We start from the raw sequence: 23,720 nt of genomic DNA, 5'->3' as shown, positions 1-23,720 counted from the left end.
ACAGATGAGGAAACTGAGGTGCTAGAGTGTTAAATAATTTGCCCAAGATCACATAGCCAGGAAATGAGAGAATCAGGATTTGAACTCAGACCCTCTGGCTCCAAATCATGTGTCCTTTCTCTTATGATGTAACAAGTAGGAGGAAAATTAAATTTTTACTTCTGCCCCACATCCTATACCAAAATAACATATAAAGTGGTTTCAAATGATCTTCTGCGAGTCAAATGGCTAAGAGATAATAAATAATCAGCCTAGAAACTGTCAGGGAATTTGGGCCACCACTCAGGCAAGTATAGCCATGGGAACCAGTGGAAGAAGATGGAAGTTTGACTCTCATATCCATTTCCTGGAGATGCATTTATGAGTGCATGTATATGGGTGGGACGGACTGCTAGAGAAGAAAGAAAGAGAAAGTTGAGAAGCAGGGGAAGAGGAAACTTACAGAAGAGGAACCCTCTTTCTACCCTTGCTCTTCACACAAGTGAACCTATAGTGCCTTGCATCAGAGAGTAGCGGCACCCAGGGCCTGTGGTCACCTGATTATTGCCGTGCAGGGATGGAGACCCAGCATGCTAGACCTTCCAGTTTTGTTTTTTTTTTTTTTTTTGCTGTACGTGGGCCTCTCACTTGTTGTGGCCTCTCCCGTCACGGAGCACAGGCTCCGGACGCGCAGGCTCAGCGGCCATGGCTCACGGGCCCAGCCGCTCCACGGCATGTGGGGTCTTCCCGGACCGGGGCACGAACCCGTGTCCCCTGCATCGGCAGGTGGACTCTCAACCACTGCGCCACCAGGGAAGCCCAACCTTCCAGTTTTTAAAGAGAACAGGAAACCTGAATTTTATGTGAGATGCCCTGAGTTTTAAAACAATACACTCCTCCCTGCTTGATACACATTCTACCAGCTTGAGAACTCAGATCTTAGACTTCAGGATGTCCCGGGATTCATAATTGTAAAGACTCACTTAGGATCCAAAAGGAAATGCAAATGTCTGCATCTAAGTTACTGCAACGAACCATGGGCTTTTCTGGCCGTTCCCCAGGAATCGCCTTGGATGTGCAGAAGAATTCCCCCTCATGTTTTCCAACCGTCATACACGTATGCACCACTTTACAGTTTCTACCACGTTTGTATACCACTCATATCATGATTTATTTAATACTTTTCTCTTTATTGGCTCTATATTAACGCGCTTTTTAAAACGGAGGCTGCCATAGCCTATAACAAAATCATGGATTTGATGTGCTAGACACAGTATTTCCTAAGTACGTTAAAAATAAACAACTAGTAGAATTAATATTGCTCATTCTGCCTACAACTTCAAATCATTCTCTGGTGATACACTTTCCATTATTAGAAAGCACTAACATTCTGAAATAGACTGTTTCAGACAAGGCTAAGACGGACTGTCGGGGAAGCAGAAAGAGACATGATGGTGCTGGGCTGGGAGGGGAGGAAGGGGAGGCAGAGTAGAGAGGAGAAATTCTCTTCCACTTGATAAGAAACGTGGGAGCTGGATGTTTCACTGTTAAACGATGTGCTGTGGTTTTATTAAAGAACTCCCCGCCCCTTCCATTGGTTTAGAAAAAAAATCTCTGCCTATCTCCCATATTTCATTTGCCTGTTATCTCCCTCCTACTAAAAACAATTTGCATGAAAACAATCAGACTCTTTGTTCACAGGAGGCCTCGGGCTCCTGCTGCTTTCTTGCTCACGCTGGCTGGCGATTTTTCTGTGGTTTAACCACAAGCCCCTGTTTTGGGCACGAAGCAGCAGGTAGCGGAGCCAGGCTTCAGACCTGGGGTTCTGGAGGAGGTGGCATTTTCAGTTAGAATGCTTGAGGGCTGAGTCCAGGGGAAGAAACTCCTTGGAAGTGGACCCACAGGAGGGCTGGGATGAAGTGACTGTGAACGAGCGGGGGCGGCGGGGGTGGGGGGTGGGACTAGCTTCTATAAAGTGAACGGTACAAAGAGTGTTCCACTCCAGAGTAATAGATGCGGACAAGAAGGAGCCCTTGTTCCCAACACCTTGCCTCGGGTGCAAATGACAAACAGACTTTCCTCAAGGTTCAGTCCTTGGCACCCATAGCAGGTAACGTCACGAAGCTGCTGGTTGGAGCTCCCCTCCTGACACGGGCAGAGAAGGCGTCCTTGTTTTCCTGGAGTGATGATGGCTGCTCCGTTCTTCCATCTTGTTTTAGAAAACTTTCTTAAAAATTTATAAAAGCAGTTCCTCAGGATGGAGACCATGCTTGTGTTCTCAGTCAGAACTCAGCAATTCTCAGACTCCAAGGGTGGGGAGAGTGTCGGGAAGGTGAAAGTAGACCAGGATCAAAGGGGCAGAGAAGCCCCAGCACCCGTCCGCAAACTGTGCCCTCAGGCCGCATCTTCTTCTAGTTCCTGTAACGAGGCCCTGCCCCTCCCGCGGGAGGCCCTTTGCACACGCTACCGCCTAGCCACCCCTAACCCGCATCCACTGCCTTATGGGCCCTTGTCTCACATCCTTTACTGCCTTCCTGGACTCGGCTACTTCCCTCTGTTACACACTCTCACAATCGATGCTCTTCTTTGTACATTTTCTAGTCATTTCTGTAATCTTCGGTCACTGCAAGACTCGCAGGTAATAAAAATCTGTTGAATGAACGAGTGGGTGAAGGGATGGGGATGAAAGATAGTTCTCTTCTTTGTGAAAATATGACAGATGCGAGCACATAGAGACATGGATGAAAACACACAGGTAGAGGTTCTCCTGCAGCTGCCCCTGTGCCCAAGGAGAAGCATTTTCTTGGCAGGCTTCTGAGTACAGAGAAAGGCTGGCTTGGCCCGCACAGGGCAGGGCCAGGAATGAAACCGCATGAACTTGGCATCAGTAGCTCCGGCACTACTCCTCTGACACGGAGCAACAATGAAAAGGAAGGAAGGTGGTGGGCACCGCTTCCTGCGCCCCCCAGTTTTCTTACTATCCAGGGAGAAGCAGGGATAGGGTGTCTTTGGAAGGGTCTCCGTGCATAGCAAGCAGCCAGAGGTAGCCAGGAGGAGAGGAAGGAGGTCTGCTGCTGCAGCAGACGAAATGACTGAGAATTCAGGGACCTGTCTGGTGGCAAGACCGTCAGCCGTGGAAGAATCCATTTCCGATAGCTCCTTGTTATACATTATTCATGAAAACAGGAAGACAGAGCCGATAATATCAGAATGATGCCGCTGTCCAGCAGATCTAATGACTGTAGCTTGAGGGCATTTTAACTAGCATGGAAAAAAAATGATTTTTGCCAATGTGAGGTCTGGGAAGCTTAGAAAGGTCACGCAAACTTGAAGACCTGGTGTGAGTTTTGTAATATTCGGAAAAAGGCGTGGCCTTCTACCAGCGTCATCCGTTTCTTTGTGGTGACTGCCCGCCCCCCCCCCAGGCAATTTCTTTGTTTCTAACAGAGAAATTAATGCTGCTCTAGTTAAATAGCCCTAGGTTTTCAAATCAGTTTCTATTTTCATATCTGTCAGTCAAAAGGCAGGGACAAGCACTAGGACTTTGTGGAGGGCTTCGCCAGATTTCAACATAAATTATCAGCTTCTAATCTTTTCCAGCCTCAGGGGCGAGGGCTTTTTAAACAGTGAGAGTGTTCTGCTATTGCTGAAATCTGATTTCTCCTCCCATTTTTGATTCATTACAACTGCAAGATTCATTCCATCCTAAACCCCCCTCCAACTTGCTGTCAAATAAGCCAGGAGGTTAGTTTGTTGTAAGAGGAGAGAGAAAATGGGAGGGCAGGTCATTTCAGTCTTCCCGGGGCTGGTGGTGCGGAGAGGGAGAGGGTGCCTCACTGCGCTTCTTGATTTGCCTGTTACTTTCTGTCCTTTGTGTAGAATGTTCTGGCTTCTTGAACATCGGTTGATGCATTTAATTACATTCATTCATTTATCCCGCAGTTATTGAGGGTGGATGAATTGTCACGTGTACTTGCAAACTATTTGCAAACTAAAAAATGAACCAAGCTTTGGTGCCGGTCCCCACGCAGCGTACCATCTCTGCAGGCAGATGGACGTGTGATCGAACTGCTGCCTGGAATAGTGTTTCTCCAGGTGTGCTGGGAGCGGAAATGATTGTGGAAGGTCTTCAGATGATCAGGTTTTATTTCAATAATTATGTATTTTATTTTCTTGTGTATTATATAACATAACTAGCCTTTCCAACCTGCAATTTCAGACACTTGCTCAGAAGGCTGGTGAATTTGTTTTTCCCTTTTATTTATTTTTTTAAACATCTTTTTTGGAGTATAATTGCTTTACAATGGTGTGTTAGTTTCTGCTGTAAAACAAAGTGAATCAGCTATACATATACATATAACACCATATCCCCTCCCTCTCGTGTCTCCCTCCCACCCTCCCGATCCCACCCCTCTAGGTGGTCACAAAGCACCGGGCTGATCTCCCTGTGCTATGCGGCTGCTTCCCACTAGCTATCTATTTCACATTTGGTAGTGTATATATGTCTATGCCACTCTCTCACTTCATCCCAGCTTACCCTTCCCCCTCCCCGTGTCCTCAAGTCCATTCTCTACGTCTGCATCTTTATTCCTGTCCTGCCCCTACGCTCTTCAGAATCATGTTTTTTGGACTCCATATATATGTGTTGAGGCTGGTGAATTTGATTTAAAGAAAATATTAATGATATAGACCAAGTGGTATTAGGATACGGCAGAATCACACAGCTGGATGATGATAATAATAATACCCAATACTTAAAAGTGCTTAGCATGGGCCAGGTACTTTTGGTGTTTCACAGTTTTTTGTTTTTTGTTTCGTTTTTTTTTTTTTTTTGGTATAATCTCCTCTACTGATTCTTGGAGAAACACTGCAGTAATTTGAATGAATGAATGAAATTGAATGCACCAATGGATATTCAAGAAGATGGAACATTCTACAGGAAGGACAGAAAAATAACAGGCTCACCCTCTCACTGGCTGCTCTCTTTCCTGCTCCCCACAAGGGGTGAGACAGCCTAGCACTCTCCCTGCGGCCGTCTGGATGTCACGCCGCAGACCCACTCTCCCCACAGCCAGGTCCCAGGACTGGATGGGTGGGTGGGCAGCTGGGGTGGGAGGGGGAGGGTGGATGCAGAAAGTCCAGTTTCAGCCTGGGTACCATCTTATTCAGCAATCAGGCTGTATTGATAACAAGCCAGTTCCTACATTTCAATCTCCATCTGGTTCCTGGTCTGGTTTGGTTAAGAATCTGGAAGGGAGGAGCCATGTGATTAATTCACAATAACAATCATTCACCTTCATCACAACCTCATACATCTCTATCATCCTCATTTGAATAGGGAAACAGGCTCAAAGAGCTCAGAGAATTTGCTGGAGGTCACAGCTAGTGAATGGCGAAAGCCAGGATTCAAACTGATGTCTTCTCTCACCTCTTTAAAAAAGTTCCTATTTCAGGTAGCTAAGCTGGTCTTCTTCAAAAATCTCTAACATGCTAGTATAACTGTTAGAAATCACAAAGTTTAAAGAAATATTCTCCCTGCATAATTAAAAAAAATTATATTTATTTACTTTTGGCTGTGTTGGGTCTTCGTTGCTGCCCGCGGGCTTTCTCTAGTTGCAGCGAGCAGGGGCTACTTTTTGTTGCGGTGCGCAGGCTTCTCATTGCGGTGGCTTCTCTTGTTGCGGAGCATGGGCTCTAGGCGCACGGGCTTCAGTAGCTGTGGCTTGTGGGCTCTAGAGCGCGGGCTCAGTAGTTGTGGTGCACGGGCTTAGTTGCTCCGTGGCATGTGGGATCTTCCCGGACCAGGGCTCGAATCCATGTCCCCTGCATTGGCAGGCGATTCTTAACCACTGTGCCACCAGGGAAGTCCCTCTCTGCGTAATTTTTGATATGCAAAATGAAATAATCATATGAATGATTAAATTATGACAGAGGAGTAGCTGCCTATTTGAATAGACTTAAACATTTCTTGAACTCAGTATTAACACTGGCCAATTTTTCCCCTTCATTCTTCTCTGAATTCCAATGAATTTTTCATCAGCTTATTAATTATCACAAATCTTGAATCGTGCTTTGTAATTAAGGTCTATGTGTTCCTCCAGATCTTATATTTGAGTTAAATGTTCACTTTTCAAAGAGAAAAATTAGGGATTTGACGACTGCCTTCCTTTCTGGCAATAGAATATACATGCTGCCTGTCAAAAAAGATTGAGTGCCTGAGTTTTTAAGATAGGGAGTGATAGATTGTTCAGCATGAAATTGCAGACTTATTTGCCCAATATCATAATCAACTAGTGACAGCAGTTTTCTCCCCCCACAGAAACCCATTTGCGAAATGCATCTGGTAGTCTAGCCGCTGAACCTTAACTCGAATGCCATGACTTGTCATTACTCTTTGTAACCTCTCTTTAGTCCATGTCTTGCTTTGTAATAATTTCAGAGTCACCAAAAGAAGTGAAGTTATGTAGTATGGGTACATTTTCCCATAGTATTATTACTATTAATAATAATAATAGTTCTCACCACGTGCTCTTGGGAAACAATTCTCCATGGATCTCTTGTATTTCTGCGTATCTCCTAAGCAGGGGCACTGACTCCCTTTGTTCTGACCTATCTTTTCAAAGATATTTGTTAGTGAACAGCCTTGGGAGTTAGAGGTTGTGTCTCCTTCTGGAGCAAAGAGCAGGCATGGTTCCTGTCTCTTATAAAATATCTGGGTTCCCTAAGCCCAGGGTTCCTCTCCTGTAATGCATCCCACTGTATGTGCAGTTACCGTCTTTGCATTCCTCTGTGGGAATCAAAGTCAGGGAACTGGCACAAGGGCTGATGTTCTGTCTATTGTTATTGTTGTTAAATAATGAAGTCCTTCATTCTCTGCCTCTGACCAGGAGTCTTGTGTCATCAGCCAGCATTTACGAAAGAGTAGCAGGCAATTGTGGTAGCTTACGAGTAGGGTAAATCCTCACGGCTTTCATAGTTCTTGGCATATACCAGGAACTGTTTTCAAAACATCAGTATACAAATATTTATATATAACATACATTTGTTAACATCCTCATGAGGTAGGTATTGCTATTATCCTCATTTTACAGATGAGGAAGCTGAGACACAGAGACATTATCCAGGTAGGCAGTGGATCTAGTGTTTGAACAAGGCAGGGGTTCTCGTATCTGTTCTCTGCGTCCTTGCTCTCCTCTCTTGAGTGGGGGACCCCAGGGCTTGCCTTAGCTACTGAATTTCACTCTGAAAATGAAGTGCTGCTTGGTACCTGTCCAAGAGAAGACCGACTGGATGTTGGTGTTCATGCTGCTCCTTCTAAAAAATTCCAGGGAGTTGCTGTGTATTCAATGCACGAACATCTATAGAGCACCAGTGTGTGCCGTTCCAGGACTCCCAGGAGAAGGAGAAGAGAAAAGAAACCCCTCTGGCTGCTGCCTGTGGTGTCATCCATGCCTTTTGTACCCAGGGTGCTGGGTGTGGGGATTTAGCCAGGCTGGGGATGGGGGTGAGGATCCTCGTTCCCTCTCGTAGTTTCCACCAGACAATGCATTTGGATGTCCTGCCCGAAGTCCACCTTCCTCCCTCTGCCCTGGTCCACTCTTCACAGGGCAGCCGCTCCTTACCTTCTGCTTTCCAACAATACAGTAAATTATTATTACTACTACTAATAAAACTATTATTATTATTATTAATAGTAAAAAAAAAACCCAATGGTAACACTGTCATTCAACAAGTACATGTCGTGTGCTTACTTTGTAGCTGGTGCCATGATGGGCACTTGGGATATACAGTGAACTAAACTAAATCCTTGCCCTCTGGGAGCTGACTCAGCTGAGGAGACAATGAGCAAATAGACAAATATAAAATAATACCAGGTGTGGATAAGTTTGAGGAAGAAAAGCAAAGCAAAGTGAGGGTACAGAGAGTGACAGCAGGGGTGCTATTTAAATGGCAGTGGGAGGGCCCTCTGAAGAGGTGACATTTGAGCCAAGACCTTAGGGAAGGGATCACTCCTTCCTGCCCGACAGATATTTGCTGAGTGCCAACTAGATGCTGGGCACTGCTGTAGGCTCTGGGGATACTGCAGTGAACAGAAGATGCGCGTCTCTTTGAGGAGAGACCGGTGAAAAAAACCTGGAGCGTGGCGATGGTGGAAAGCACTCTGGTGCAAAATATAGCAGGGAAGGGGGGAGGGGCATGGACAAGGGTGTTGCGAGCCGAAACTGGGGAGATCAAGGAAGGTCTCGCTGAGAAGGTGACATCTGAGCAAAGTCCTGAAGGAGGGGAGGGAGTGAACCAGGGGGATGACCGGGACAAGAGTGTTGCAGGGAGAAGGAACAGTGAGGGCAAAGGCTCTGATGTGCTTGGTGAACGGTACCCAGACCTACGTGGCTGGAGCAGAGAGAACTGACCAGAGACAGTAGTATCCGGTCAGAGTTAAGGACACCGGCTTTCACTCTGTGTGGGATGGGAAGCGATCAGAGGGTCCTGAACAGACGGCCATTCTCTGACTTATGAAATGACAACTGTTAGAACCCTCAGGACAGCTGCCGTTTATTAGCGCTGCTGCGCCAGTCACCACGGGTGCCAGCAGGGAACCCTTGCAGCAACGCTCCAAGGTAAGTGGTACCCTTGTTCCCACAGTACCGTTGAGCTACTCGAGGCAAAGCATAATCGAGGCACTTTCCCCCAAATCGCACAGTCACTCCCCAAAGGATTCTTTTTCTCTTAGCCCAGCTGGGCCCTTGACGCAGCTCAGCCATCCTCAGGCCTGTTGATTCTCATCTTTTCCACGTCTCGTTCTCCAAAGAGTCAAGGATGTCTCCACCTCACTCCTCTTTCTGCCTCGTGGGTCCCACTCTTATAAATGTATCTGCATCCTTGACCTTGGCATCTAGGCACCCCTTCTTTCTTCGAGACCCTCCCCTGCCCGCTTCCCTGCACAGTCCGCGTCTGGCAGGCACAGGCCCAGCTGCAGCCACGTATGTGGGTTCTGTGTCGGGTTCACAGCGTGGAATGTGAGGGGAAGGGCTGCGAGCCCTCTAGGTCCTATCCTCTCCTTTTCTTCACAGTCACGTTTCTGAAGCACAGTACCCACTGCCTCGCTTCCCATGGGTCTGGCCTCCTCCCTCCTCACCCCACTGAAGTGGGCCTCACTGATCCTGCCCTGGAGCTGCTAGTAGCTGGGGCTCAGGGACGCATTCACACTTTCTCCATCTGGACTGCTCCAAGGTGGGGACACTGGGGACAGCCACCTCCTCGGACCCCTCCCCACAGAGCACCCCGTCAGCCTTTCTGATGGCCCTGTCTCGGGATCCTAGACCCCTGCCCCCAACACCGGTACACTGTAAGGTCTGTTCTTGACCATCTTCTCATTCTGTGGGCATCAGCCCATGGTTCTTGTACTCATGGACATTCCAAATTGTATTTCCAGCCCCATGTTATCTCCTCCATTTTAGACTCTCCAACTGTCTACCTGACTTTCCACCTGGATGCCCCACGGATGCCTGGACTCTTGTGACACCATCTGAGTCAACATAACTGCCTCCACCTACCTTCTCATCCTCTGCCCTCCCTCTTTCTCGCCATACCTTCCGATTCGTTTTCCAGCCCCGTTGATTCTACCCACCTCAAAGTCTGCCACCCCCCCCTTCCCATTCTCACCGCCAATGCCCTGGCTGCTTCCGTCTGTCACTCACTCTCCCCTAGATTATTACAATGGCCTGGTTACAAGTCTTCTTATCTCCTGCTCAGTGATTCTCAGAAAGATCACCTGGGATGCTTCTTGAAAGTGCATATTCTCAGTCCCCAGCCCCAGAGAGTCTAGTTCAGCCCGGACTCAGGATTCAGGCATCTGCATTTCTAATAAGCCCCCCTGGGTGATCGCAATATGGGTGTCCCCAACGACTCTAAGAAACGACATCACTTAGCCTCTTCTTGTTCTTATCCATTCTCCACATGATTAATTACTGCAACTATTACTACCCAACATTTCTTAAACACTCACCATATCTGAAGACTGTGTTGAATCCTCCATGTGCATTTGTCCCACTAAACAACTCTTTATTTTAACTACTATCATTACCCCATTTTACCTTTAAGAAGACAGGCACAGAGAGCCAAGTTAACTAGCCCGAGGGCACAGTCTCTCTGTGACAAAGCCAGGTTCTTGATATTACATTTTACCATCTCCTTTGCTCCCCAGGGTCCGGCTGTACCGAATGACTTCAGTTCTCCAAATACACCTTGTTGCTCTATGCCTCTGAACCTTTGTCCAGGCAGTCGCTCTCTTTCTAATGACCATCTGTATTCGTTTTCTAAGGCTGTGTAACAAATTACCACAAAGTCAGCAGCTGGGCACAGTGTGGCTGGTTCTCTGTTTAGGTTCCCACAAAGCTACAGTCAAGGTGTTAGGCGGGGCTGTGTTCTCACACGGAGCTCAGGGCTCTTTTCCAAGCTCACTGGTTGTTGGCAGAATTTAATTTCTCCTCTTTCCTTGCTGGCTGTCAGCCAGGGGTTGCTCTCAGCTCCTAAAGGCTGCCCAGTTTCCTTGCCGCTGGCCCCCTTCATCTCTAAAGCTAGCAAAGGAGAATCTTGCCCATGATAAATCCTTTCCATGCTTCAAATCTCTTTTGCCAGGAAAAGCCTAATTGCTTTTCAAGGCTCACCTGATTAGGTCAGGTCCACCAAGGATAATTTCCAGATTTTAAGATCAGTTGATTTGGGACCTTAATTGTACCTGCAAAATCTCTTACCACAGCACCTAAATTAGTATTTGATTGAATAACTGGGGGAATGTGGGGGTGGGGCTCAGGGGGAGCTGAGAACTTTGGGGGCCATCTTAGAATTCTGCCTACCATACCACCTAATCTTCAAAATTTAGCTCAAGGATTTCTGCCTTCCTCAATGCCTCTAGGCACTTAGGTCCACCTCTGATTCCCCCACAGCATCCAACACACTTAAAATTTGTCCACTGTTCTAACCTCTCCATTTCCCCCCAGCTGAGCTGTGAATTTCTTGAGGGTCAGAACTAAGCCCTGGTCATCTTTGTATCCCCAGCATCTACAACAGCATCCAGCTCAATACATGCTGTATTTGCTGCCTGAGAGTGAGCCGGCTGCCCAAGCCAGGTCTCCAGGTAAGAAGAGCATTTTAATTAGAGTTGCCTAAGTTGCACGTAAAGTGCTGTTGATGGGGGCCAGAAAACGGGAAACATCAATGGTACCCGATGCTCCCAAGGCTTTTAGCGATCAGTGGGCAAGTGCCGCCTCGGAAATCCCGCGGAGAACCAGCCACTAGGTGTCACTCCCGATTCAGTAAAGAGAGCCCCGGATCTTGGAAAGCAGTTTAGGCTTTTCTAGTGAAGGGAGCTGGTTAGATGCCCCCCACCCATTGTTTTCTTCTGGTTCACACTCCAAAGCATCCCCTGTTCCTCAACTTCCTCCACTGACACAGTCTGGGTCTAAAAAAAGGACAACAGAATCGAGAACTTCTAGGGTTAGGGCCACCTGACCATCTAATTCAGTCTCCAGATTTTGCAACCAGAGTGGAGGGCGGGGAACAGAGCCAGCTTCGGCGCCCACGTGGGTGCGAGCGCCCCTCCCAGCTTTGGGCTGCTGCCAGGAGGCACAGGTGGGCCCCGCCTCCTGGCCTAGAGGGTGTCCCGGCTGGTCCCGGGGGCTGCACCGCGGTGTGCCCCCAGGACCAGTTCCAGGGACTTGGGGCGTTCTTAGCCTCTTTTCCGGCGCGGAAAAGGCACCTGCTTCTGCGCCCCAGACCCCAGAAAGGGGAAGATGACGCGGTCACAAGAGGGTCCTAAGGGCCCGATAAGACCTGCCATTTCTGATCGTCTCAAGCAGTCTCTTTTTTCTTTGGACTTTAAAGATGAGAAGCGGGGGGAGCACTGCGGCTTCCCGGGACCTGGGCCGTCAGTACCTGCAATTAACCGCAGTCAGTCCCCCTTGGGCCTGGAAAAGTTCGGGGCTGTAAGGGCGGGGGTCGGAAAACACTTGTGAAAAACACTTCCTGGGCGAGAGTTTGAGACGCTTTTTCTTCCCCTCCACTTTTCCCCCTGGAATAAGTTAATATTTACTCTCGAGAGGTTCGGGACAGATAGGACGGACACAACGCCTGTGCGGACGCATTTTCCTTCACCCCCGGCAGAGGGCGCACCCCCTCCGCGCCCCCTCCCCGCTGGGCAAACCCACTCCCCGGTCACCCGCCCCAGGCCCGGCTTGGTCCAGGCTGGACCTCCAACCCCAGGTGCCTGCAGCCCTAACCTGGGGATAATTTCAAAGGCACTTCCGTCAGACCTTGCTTATAGCCTTTGAATATCTTGTTTCCTTTGCTCCCAGCAGACTTACTGTTCATCTTGTGAACATTAAGTGAATATTAAAATTCCTTTGCACTTCCTACAGCGCTGGGTAATCGAGAGCTTACCTGACTGGATGGAAATGGAGCTAAGGAAGCTGGCTCAGGGTCCAGACTTCTGCTAGGGCTCATCCACAGAGTGAAAAATCTTTTCTATCAATACAATACTTTCCTTTAAAATTTGCAAAGGAGATTTCCCATGTAAACCTTGATGGATCCTGTTTGTTAAGCTCTTTCCTCTTTGCGTGAAAAGGTGGACTGATTCATTTATTTCTCAACAAGTATTTTATTGAGTGCCTTCTGTGCTCCAGATACCGGGGTGAAGAATGCAGGCTTGGTTCCCTGATTTTGGTGGAGCTAATGCTCTAGTAGGGGAGATATACTGAACAAATAATTGCAGGAAACATTAATTTGTTTTGAGAGATATGCTACAAAGGAGAAGCAGAGGCTGCTGGGAGAGGGCGCCAGCAGGGAACCAGCTGAAGCCCTCACCTGAATCTTAGACACAACTTTCCTCCTTATTCACCCTGATGCTGTCTTCCCTGCCAACTGATACAAATCATGTCTCCCACACCTGCCCCAGAAAAGATGAGTCAGTGCCTTCAAGGCTGCCCATCCCCAGGTGAGGTAATAGAGTCAGGCTCTTGCTGGACTCTCCTCTTTTCTCCTTCACACTCCTGGGCTGAGGGCCACTAGGCAACGCATTAACTATTTTGCATGATGAAATTTACATTACAAATATCTCCTGAGGCCTGATGACTAACAAGGTCTGAAAACAACAATTCTGGGTACTGCCTCCTCCTTCTCCTCAGTATTTATTAAGCACCTACTAGGAATAGGGCTGGATGTTCAGCCAAAGATGCAAAAAACCACTGGAGACAAAAGGAATATGCTAAAGGCTGAGCAGTGGTACAGGCTAATAGCTCCCAGGGTTAGAGACTCTACAAACAGCTAAAAATGAGAGCTTTATTAGTTAGGATCAGGTCCAGTTAATTCGGTAAAAGGGTAAAAGAAGTTCAACATAACAGTGGCTTAAAGAAGATAGAAAAAAGCTGATCTGTACTGTGAAAGTCTGGAGCTAGGTACTCTCGGATTGATAGGGCAGCTCTGCTCCAAGAAGCTCTCAGGGACCCGGGGACTCCTTCTGTCTAATTTCCCTGCTATGCCTAACCTCCATTCCCAAGGTCATGGTCTTCTCAAGGTCCAAGACGGTTGCTCCAGTTCCAGCCATCACATCCAGCAGGAGGGGGAAAAGGATAATGAAGAGGGGCAAAGGGTGGATGGTAGATAACTTATAAAGAAGGTTCCCAGAATAAGACTCATCCACTTATAAGTTATTGGACAGAACTTAGATACATGGCCCTTATAATTGCAAGGAAGATGGGATATACAGGTTTTATCTGGGGGAGTCAAAACTACAGATTCTGTTACTAGCAGTCTTTGCCATTGAGCCTGACGTAAGGGGTCAAATTTTAATTTTTGCCACTACGTATAAAATACCCTGCCAATTCTTCTTCCTTAATATATCACAAATCCATCCTCAATGCCACAGCCCTTCGTAATTTCTCACCTTGCATTAACTCAACGGCCTCTGTCTGTTGCCAGGGTGATCAGTCCAAGATGCAAATGTGCTCATATCAGCCCTCTGCATAAAATGCCTTGGGGATCCCTATTGCCTTGAAAGAAAATGCAAACTCCTTAGCAAGACTAAAAGTCCGGTTGTCATCTCACCCCAGTATCTTCTCTAGCCTCATCTCTCATGACTTTTCCACATGCACCCAACAATCCAGGCGCATTAGATTACTGGCAGTTCCCAGGATGTTTCCTTACCACCCTCTCAGTCTGGAATATTTTCTCCTCCATTCTTGGCAGCTGGCCAATTCCTACAGTCCTTTACTAACTTTGCTGAGGTTAACCTTCATCAGAATCTTCACCAATTTTATGTCCTACACCTCTGGTATCTTCCTGTTCTCCCTGCTACCTCAGTACACAAAGCCAGACCTATTCAAAGAACAGGATGTCGTTGCCTGGGCAACAGTGAGTACCAGCCAATGGTTGGATCACCAGCTGGATTCACAGTGCAGCTTCTGGCGGTGGACTTCTAGTTGGCACTGTTGGCCATGCCCTTTTTCTTGATAGACTCTCCCCCCTCCTTGGTCATGCCTCTCCCCTGGCCCTCTCTACCCTGTCCCCTGTTTCTTCTTATCCCGCTCACCCTGAAATGTTGATGTTTCCTAGAGATCAGTTTTTGCTCTTCTCTTGTCATTTCACATACATTCCCCAAGACTTTTGATTCCATTTCAAGACTTCAGGTGCCGCCTACACCTATGCTTCTAAATCTGTATCTCCAGATACATTTTCTCTTCTGAGCTTTGGATGTGACCGTCCAACTATATACTGAACACATGGAATAGGGAGGAGCAATTCCCCATGAAGGAGGCGATGCAGCTTCACCCGCTCACCCCCACCCCAGAGTATTGCCCATGCAGGGCAGGAATCTGCAGAACGACCCTCTGCTTTGCTTGCTTCTTGGTGCAGGGTGCACATCCCACCTAGACAGAGGCACCAGCCAAGTCTGGATGCCGGGAAGGATGCCTGTAAGCAGCAGGTGCTTACAGATATGTGATGAATGGGACTGAGTGGAGGAGAAGGAGAAGAACTATCACCAAACTCCGTCAAAGACACTATTCAATGTTCGGGTGGGTGGGTGGCCTGTTGAGGCCTCGCCCTGACTTGGCTGTGGTCACAGCTGGCACATTCCAGGACAGAGAAGCCATTGACACGGGTATTTACTTCAACTATTGCCACCCACTCCCATCTCACATGCATCCCAAGCTCCAGGTATGAAAAACTACTCTCCTGCCTGAGAGAGGGGCTCCATATCCCACTCGCCCGAGTCAGCTTCATTGCAAACCTGATGCCATGATTTGGGGTCCATTTGGGTTGTGTGGAAATGATCTCTAGGGAGTGTAAGGCCATTGATGAAAGCATCTGGGTCTATTTCATAAGGCTTGTGTTCCTGCTGGGTAGGGGCTCAGTGGAGATTGCTTTTTTTTTTAACTGAAGTATAGTGGATTTACAATGTTGTGTTAGCTTTTGGTGTACAGCAAAATGATTCAGTTATATATATATACACACACACATATATATATGTGTGTATATATATATATACACACACATATATATATACATATATGTGTGTATATATATATACTTTCTCATATTCTTTTTCATTATAGATTATTACAAGATATTGAATATAGTTCCCTGTAAATGGACATTTCTGAGACACCTCTAATAAGCTCAGGTTTGACCAAAGATCTCCCTCTGGAGAGGTGTTCTTTTCTCCTTTCCTCCGGGCAGCATTCTTTTCATTATCACAGAAGACCTCTGAGGCTGTGAGGGGGAAAGAAGGGCTGTCTGGCTCACTGGCGCTGAGAGAAATGGGACACATCATCAGAAAGATTTGCATATTGTAAAATTTAAAGGCTCTAAGGGAATACTGTGGCATGCATATATATATATATATATATATATATATATATATATATATATGAAACAACCTAAATTTCCACTGACAGATGAATGGATAAACAAAATGTGGTATGTACCTATAGTAAAATATTATTCAGCCTTAAAAAGGAATGAAATTCTGATACATACTCCAACATGGATTAACTTTGAAGACATCACGCTAAGTAAGACAAGACAGACCCCAAAGCACAAGTATTGTACAATTCCACTTATGTGAGATATGCAGAATAGTCAAATTCATAGAGACAGAAAGTAGAATAGTGGTCACCGGGGGCTGGAGGGAGAGAGGAATGGGGGACTATTGTACAAGGTTTCAGCTGGGATGATGGAAAAGTTCCGGAGATGCATGGCAGTGCTGATAGCATAATGATGTGAATGTACTTAATGCTACTGAGTTGTATACTTTCAAATGGTTAAAATGGTAAATTTTATGTTATGTGTATTTTACCACAAATGTATATATCCACAAATGTAAAAAATGTATATCTGAATCACTTTACAGATGTATCTTTTACTTGTCTAGCAGCTGTCAGAAATTGTAGTTGAATTGCTTTTAAAATGTCTGCTATAAAGTTGTTTACATCAGAGCGCCAGTTGGTCCCAAAACAATTTCAAGGAAAGGAGAGTGTGTGTGAATGTGTGTATGTGTTGGAGTGGGAGAGAGCCTAGGTTACAATCCAGTGAATAAAAAGAACAGGTAATGATCCTTTAAGTTGGAATTAACTACTACTTACATGTTCCTATAAATTTTGTTTACACACTTTCCTAATGGCAGGAGAAAGCTGAATCACTTTGTATGAAAAAATAGTCCATGAAATTCAACTTTTCTTTCCAAATAAACTTTAGAAAGAATGTATATGAGGAAATAAGGAGACGCCAGTCCAGCCGGCCAGGTCAATGGAGTCAGTTCAGTGGATTCACTTGGTAACCAATGCTGCAGTCAGACTCACATCCTCTCAGGGATGTGCAACATCATTTACGTTAGCATCTTCCCGGTGCCTTATCCATCTAGCAAGCAATAAGCACTTGCTGAATTGAAAGTTGAGCGGGCTAACTTTCCCTAGAGTCAAAGCTTTAAATTAAGAAAAAGAAATGCATCTAATAATAGAATTTCAGACATGTGCCATGACAGGAAACTACTCATCTAGTCCAAAAATGTGTCTTAAAAAAAAAAAAATAGTAAAAGAGAAATAAAGTTGGATGTCTTATAAAAAAAAAAAAAAAAGGTAAAACTGAGGTGTTTAAAACAGGTAGAGAAGTCCCCCACATTCTAGCTGTTCTCTTTCTTCTGTATGGAGATTTTGCAGAAAATTGCAAATGTCCTATTTCACCAAATTCAAAGTCTGAGGCACAAACATACCTAACTTTGTCAGTTTTAAATGTAAAACTTTAGGTAAAAGCAGGTGTATGAGCAGCTGTCACCCAGATGGCTGTGGAAGTGAAATTCATTCATTCCATGTATGAGCACATGATGTGTCAGGCAGTAGGGGCAGAAAATGAATTAAGTATAACCCCTCAAATTCCTGTAAGCAGGGCTGGCTACAGAATTTGGGGCCTGGTGCAAAATGCAAATGCAGAGCCCATTAGAAAATTAGGGAGAATTTCAAGTTGATGACAGCAGAGCATTAAGCCAAGCCTGGGGTCCTTCTAAGTACGGGAGTGGAGGGCGGCCAGGCTGGGTCAACTGCAGGGGCTTGGCCTGTGAAGCCAGGCGCCTTCAGAGTCAGATGCTGACATAAGGCTCCAGTCAGTCTGTGGACGACCCCGGGAGAGCAGGGTCCCAGCAACAGGGTGTCTCATTGCCACGATTATACTGCATCTCACTTTGACTTCAGCAAATCTCTTGTACCTTTTAACACACGTTTGAACACCTGTCTATGGCACAGTTCAATGAGTGTTCTTGCGCTAATATCCTCCAATTCAATCAGGTTATAATCTTGTCATATTCCGTTTTTGCATCTCCATTTCTACCCCAACTCCCCTATAACAGTCAGCAGCAGGCCAGGTAAATAGTAGGTACACAATATACTCATTGAAAGGCTCAACATTTGATTCTGGAATAAAATATGGGTGGGATAGGATGATCATGAAAACTAATTTAATTCTCATAAATAAACTTTTGTCTCCATTTCAGAGAAGAGAAACTGAGGTTCAGAGAGATTAAGGAACTTGCTCAAGGTCACACAGGTGGTCAGGGATGGAGCAGGGATTCAAACCTAACTTCAAAGCTCTTGAAATTCCCACGAAGTTGCTAGCCCCCTACCCCACCCCCTGCCTCTCCGCTTCCTAAAATCTGATGAAAAGAACAGAAATTATTCTCAAAACTAAAGAGTACAAGTTTTCTATCTTGATGCCATTTGGAAATGGGTCTTATAATTTCTGAACCCAGGATAGAAAATACTCAGGGAGATAGTACTTCAGTGCACATGATAAGAAAAGTATCGACGCTAAGTCCAAATCAATTCAATCACTACTTATTGAGCAACAATTAAGTGTAAGAAGCTGTGCTGGATGCTGCGGAGGACACAAGATGAACAGATGGAGAAAATGCCCTGAGAGAGAAGGTTAAGACATGCACACAGATGGACAGAGAATGGAAATAGAATATAGTGTATCCACATGGACACCCGAAGAAATTGTCTGCCTAGAAGAACAGGCTAGGCTTTTGGAAGAGGGTGGTGCTTTTGGCCTAGAACAATGGGCAGGATTCTGGGAGGAGGAGGGACCGGGGGCTGTCCACGCAGGATGGGGGGTGCACGGTGCGTGTCTGGAGGACAGATGGAGTCTTACCCCTGAGCAGGGCTGAGTGCTGGTGGGGCGGGCACAGTGGAGGAAGCTGTCAGGGTGACTTCATGGCAGGCCTTGGACCAACACTGGGGCACCTGTACTCCCTTTAGGAAGGTGAGCCTCCGACAAGTGTTAACCGGGAGACAGATATGATTAACACTGGGCACTAGGAGATTGAAGCTGGCATTCGTGAGAGGGAGGGAGGGTGGGGGGCAAGAGCTGAGGGGGGTACCTGAGGCTAATCCAGGTGAGAAACAGCCCAGGCCTGAACTTGGGTGAGCTTAGACGATGTTTTAAAGACTCTTTAGAAGATACTTTCTCATTAAAAATTAAAAAAAAAAATCTGTGAAGGGGAGATCACATGTAGGTAAAACATCCCTTTGTTCTTACGAAGTTTCTGGAAGCGAGACAAATTCAAGATACTATCGCTATTATTCAGCCTAAGGATATTTGTCTACAATTCTTGTTGGCTCCTGTGGGATCTGGCTCCCCTGGACTCCCCAGCAGCAGCCTGGCCTCTCAGGAATATAGCCATCACACAAGGAGGAACCCATTGCGTTAAACCTCTGCACTTATGTGGCGTCTTCTGTAACATTCCACCCTGCTTGGGCAACAGGACAGTTTAAAATGCACAGTATTTTAAGTAAGAGATCATTTATGGTGGGTAGAAGATCAGATCAACCAAACCTGCAAGTCAAGCCTGCTTTAGAAATCTTCCATTCTTCGGGTATCAAAACAAGCTCAACAGGGCAACCCTTGGCCAGGAGACAGGACCAGTTTCTTAAGATCCCAAGGTCCTGGGAGAAGGCATGGGAAGGGGCCTTTCCTTGGCCTCCCATGGCACGCCTTATAACTGCAGGTCTGTCATTACGGGAGACAGCACAGGGATGCCACACGGAGCAGAAAGGAAAAAAAGCAGAGAAAAATCTGACCCATCAGTATAGCTCAAAGTAATTAAAATAATGTTTTGTTTGTGAAATCCTAGCAGATTGGAAAATGACACGCCAATCAGGGAAGCATGTGGAGCCCAGGCTGCTGTAATTCTCACCCTGCCTAATCTGCTAACACATTCTGGAGCTGTGGCGACCACAGAGCAGTGTCTGCATCGAAGGAAAGCCAAGCAGCCCATCTATTACCTCCAAGAAGGGAAAATGCAGTAAATTCAGGAAAAACACTACTTCAAAATGTCAGTGCTGCGCAATGCTTTCAGGAGAGGGGACGTGGAAAAACAGCCAGCAGGCGCTGGCTGGAGGAGCCTGACAGAGGTGACTTGGATCAATCGATGCTGATGTGTCCCAGCTAGTCAGCCAAGAGTTGCAAAGCTGGTCAGCTTCTTGGTGCAGAAAAGGAGACCTGGGGTGGCTGGCAGATGGAGATGGTGTGGCTAATTCCGAGGTCCAGATGGGCTTTCTTGCTCTGGGCGTCCACCAGGGCTTCTAAACCACCTCCGGAATTAAAGGATCCTTTCTCCTTGTCTTCAGCAGTCTGTTGGAAGGAAAGCTTATTTGCCCCACTCCCTACAAAAGAGCGGACCCTTCCTCCACTCCTCCCTGGCGAATATAACTGGAGGAACAGTCCCAGCCCTTCTTTCTAGGCTTCCTGGGGAAGATGGGGAGGAGGCATGGTGCCTACCCACCTTGCTCAGCACTTCTGCCTGCCCACAGGTCCCCAGTTTTCCTCCACTCTGCCACGGGTCCTGTATGCGATGCCCCATGGCAGTTTATCCTGTGACCAGTGCGCGATTTCATCTTAGTGGGAGGAGAAGATGCTTCTTTGGGCCTTGGATCCCAGCCAGGTCTTCAAACCAGCCTTCTCAGCAAGAAGGTCATCCATGTGATCTTTGATTCTTGTGTATTACTTCCCCATTGGTTCAGAATCCAGAGGGGAGGAGAAATAGGATTCATTTACACCCTCAAATCCCCAATGCTGTGGAGAAACTCAGGAAGTGAAATGCCAAGTATAAGTGTCAGTAACACTTTCCTTGTTTCCCTTGCCTTGAGTTGCTATGAAAGACCAAGGTCAGAATTTAGCACTGAGAGGGCACCTATTCTCTACAAAAGCAATGTTGTGAAGGTTTAAAGGTACAAATGATTGGAACAGGAAAGCTCGGTGGACCCAAGCCAGGCTCTCTGAGGAGAACACTGCCCCCTGTGTTCTTTAGGAGGAGACAGTGCTTTGGCCCCCTGCCCCCTCCACCCATCTTCTCTTGTCTGTCACACTGGGCCACCCGTGATAGATACACTCATGGTCTGAGAAGGCCTTTACCTTTCCCAGCGTGACATAGAGCATCTGGGCCTTCCGTTTTCCTCTGATTTACTGAGCTGGCCCAAGGGCCTGTCTAGGTCACCCTCCCGTGCAGAGACGTCTGGCAGAGTCCAAACCTTTTCAGCTCTCAGCGGTGATGCGGAAAATCACAGATGCCAAGAGCTCACTTGGGAAGCCAGAGGGGACTTCTGAGGACAGTGTCTTTAATGTGGGGGTCAGAAAACACTAATCTCTCCAAGCTTTCCCCTTGTAAGTTTTCTCGTGGCGGGGCGGGTGATTAAAATTAAGAGAAGATTGAAAATGTTGCCGTGAGGTGACCTATATAAATCATGACTTTAAAAAAACTTTCTGGGACCGGCGGTTGACTTTAAGGGGATAAAAAAAAAAAAATCTGTCACGGGACAGGAATCTGGCTACGGTTTTGTGGTGATTAAATTACCCCCAGGGACTAGAGTCCTTACACTCTGAGGGGCAGCCCTGGAACCAGGTACATCATAGTAGAGAGGAAAGGACACAGCTTTGGGAATGAACAGACCTGGATTCAAAGCCAGTTCTGCTACTTACTAACTCAGCAAGTTACTTAACTTTTTTGAATCTCAGTTTTCTTATCTGTAAAATGGGGATAAAGTATCTCTCCCTCAATCACTTTATGGCTAGAATTAAATAAATAACATACACAACTTCTTAGTATGGTATCTAATATATAGTAAACATTCAGTAGCTATTGATTTTTCTTATTGTTTGCATAAAAATTCTATCCCTTCTCTGTTAATACTCATAACTAACAATTATAAGTGCTGATTATCTGCCAGGTTGCTAAGCAGTGCTCAGTGCTCCAGAATTTCTATATATCAGATTTTAAGAGGGGCTAGGGAATTTGTCTTGCGGCCGCATTTGCATATTCTTCAACAAAATATTGAGAAACACCCACCTATCACCCTTCAATAGACTCAGTTCATTTGGGGGTACTTTGTTAGGAAAGATGATAGACATTATCAAGGGGCCTAAAATTCTTTACAGATGTCATCTCAATCCATGACAAACTTAAAGTAGGAATTTACAATTGTTTTAGTTTGGGTTAACATTAGTTTTAACAAATCCCCAAATCTCTGAGCTCTAACAGGATTAAAAGCTGATTTCTCACTCACTTCAGTCTATTCTGAGTAATCCTGGGTACGCAGCCTTCTGTGTGATGTAGGAATCTAGGCTCCTTCCACCTATGCCTATGCCCTCCTCTAAGTTTTCAGAATTCTCTCCTTTCAGTAGTTGGTTGGGGAAAGAATTGGTAGGGGAATCACCCACTTCTTAACCACTCTGGTCAGGGACAGTCACTTCTGCTCACACCCCATTGGTGAGAATCAGTCACATGTGGCCACAAGGGGGACTTGGAAATGTAGGTGCTGACTGGGCAGCCACACACCTGCACTGTGGATGGGTGGCCAGCCAGCGGCCTCTGCCACAAGAACTGTCCTTATTACAGCTGGAGAGAGCAAGGCTTAGGGGGCTGAGCTAACTAGTCTAAGGGCAGAACCAACAGGGGGTTGACTGTAGACTTTGCCTTTTTAATGATTACTCCAAACTGCCTCTGACAGTGGCCACTGACCATCGGGGAAAGAAGAATAAGGCATAAGGAGAAAAGGCTTCCTTGATTCATCTCTCTTCTCTATCGGGGGGCACTCTCAGGATGGAGTTCTCGAGTCCCACACGTTCTCATTTCTGCCAGGTTTGCAGTTGAATTCCCAGGATGCCGGAAAACAAAACTGCAGAGCCCCATGGTCTATTGTGAAAGTGTCTCATCCACCCATCTCTTCATGGCAAGCCCATTTATTTTGACTCTGCCACACAGGTGAGTTGGTTCTACTTTTCAGGGTCTCTAGAGAAGTAGACAGATGCTTCCTCCATAACCCACTCCAGTGTTTCAGTGTTCTGTTCCTATAGTAGACGCTGGGGTACACAACCCAGCTCCCCCGTCATGGGCCAGTGCATGCATCCCGCAGCTGCTATAAGTGTTGGCTGCTATGGGATCTCAGCTGCACCCTCCTCAAGAATTGTCCTCAGCCCACGGGGACCTCCTCACTCAGAGACACTTGGGAGATTATTGTCCCCTCACCCTCTCAGGGGTGGTCTGCCCCAGTGCCTGATTGATACTGAGGCCTAAAATTCTGGTCCACTTGCCTTGAGGTGACACAATTCCTTGATGTTATATAAGCTCCAGAGTTCCCTCTGGGATCAGGCTGAGGCTAGACTTGAGGGGAACCCACATCTTTATCTTCTTCTCCTGCTCTAACCCACTTCCCTAAGTGCCTTACTTTCTCCTCCCGAAATCTCTCCCAGAAGACCACCAATCTCTGCTTTTAGGGAACCAGGTCGAAGACAGTGCCCAAGCAGGGAACACTTATTCTTCTAACCAGAAGCCTGCATCCTTGGAGGTCATAGCAAACAGCTGATCACTCTTTACAACTACTTTATAATTTGAAGACTTTTAAAATGCCCGCTTTTCTCCCACTTTCTTTTCTTTAGAAAGTATTCTAGCTTTGTTAACCACTGTTCAGTTCTTTTTTTTAATATCTGTGCCTCCAGGGATCACTATCTTCCCACGGGCCTTGAGGGTCTTCACTCCTCCAGGGGTAATCAGACTGTCTCCAATTTGCTTTATTAAGCCATCTTCCATGTAAATGTCAGCATAAAAGGACTGATCATCGTTGATGATTCTGCCTCCCTTGATGAGAAGACGGTCACTCCCCAGTGAAGAGAAAGGTACTTGCAAAACTGTCTGTGCTCTATCA

Source organism: Delphinapterus leucas, chromosome 11 (genome assembly GCF_059928025.1).
Source record: "Delphinapterus leucas isolate spDelLeu-1000000601 "Yukka" chromosome 11, BTC_Dleu_Yukka2, whole genome shotgun sequence".
NCBI classification, from domain to species: Eukaryota; Metazoa; Chordata; class Mammalia; order Artiodactyla; family Monodontidae; genus Delphinapterus; species Delphinapterus leucas.
This window is presented reverse-complemented; position numbering follows the sequence as displayed.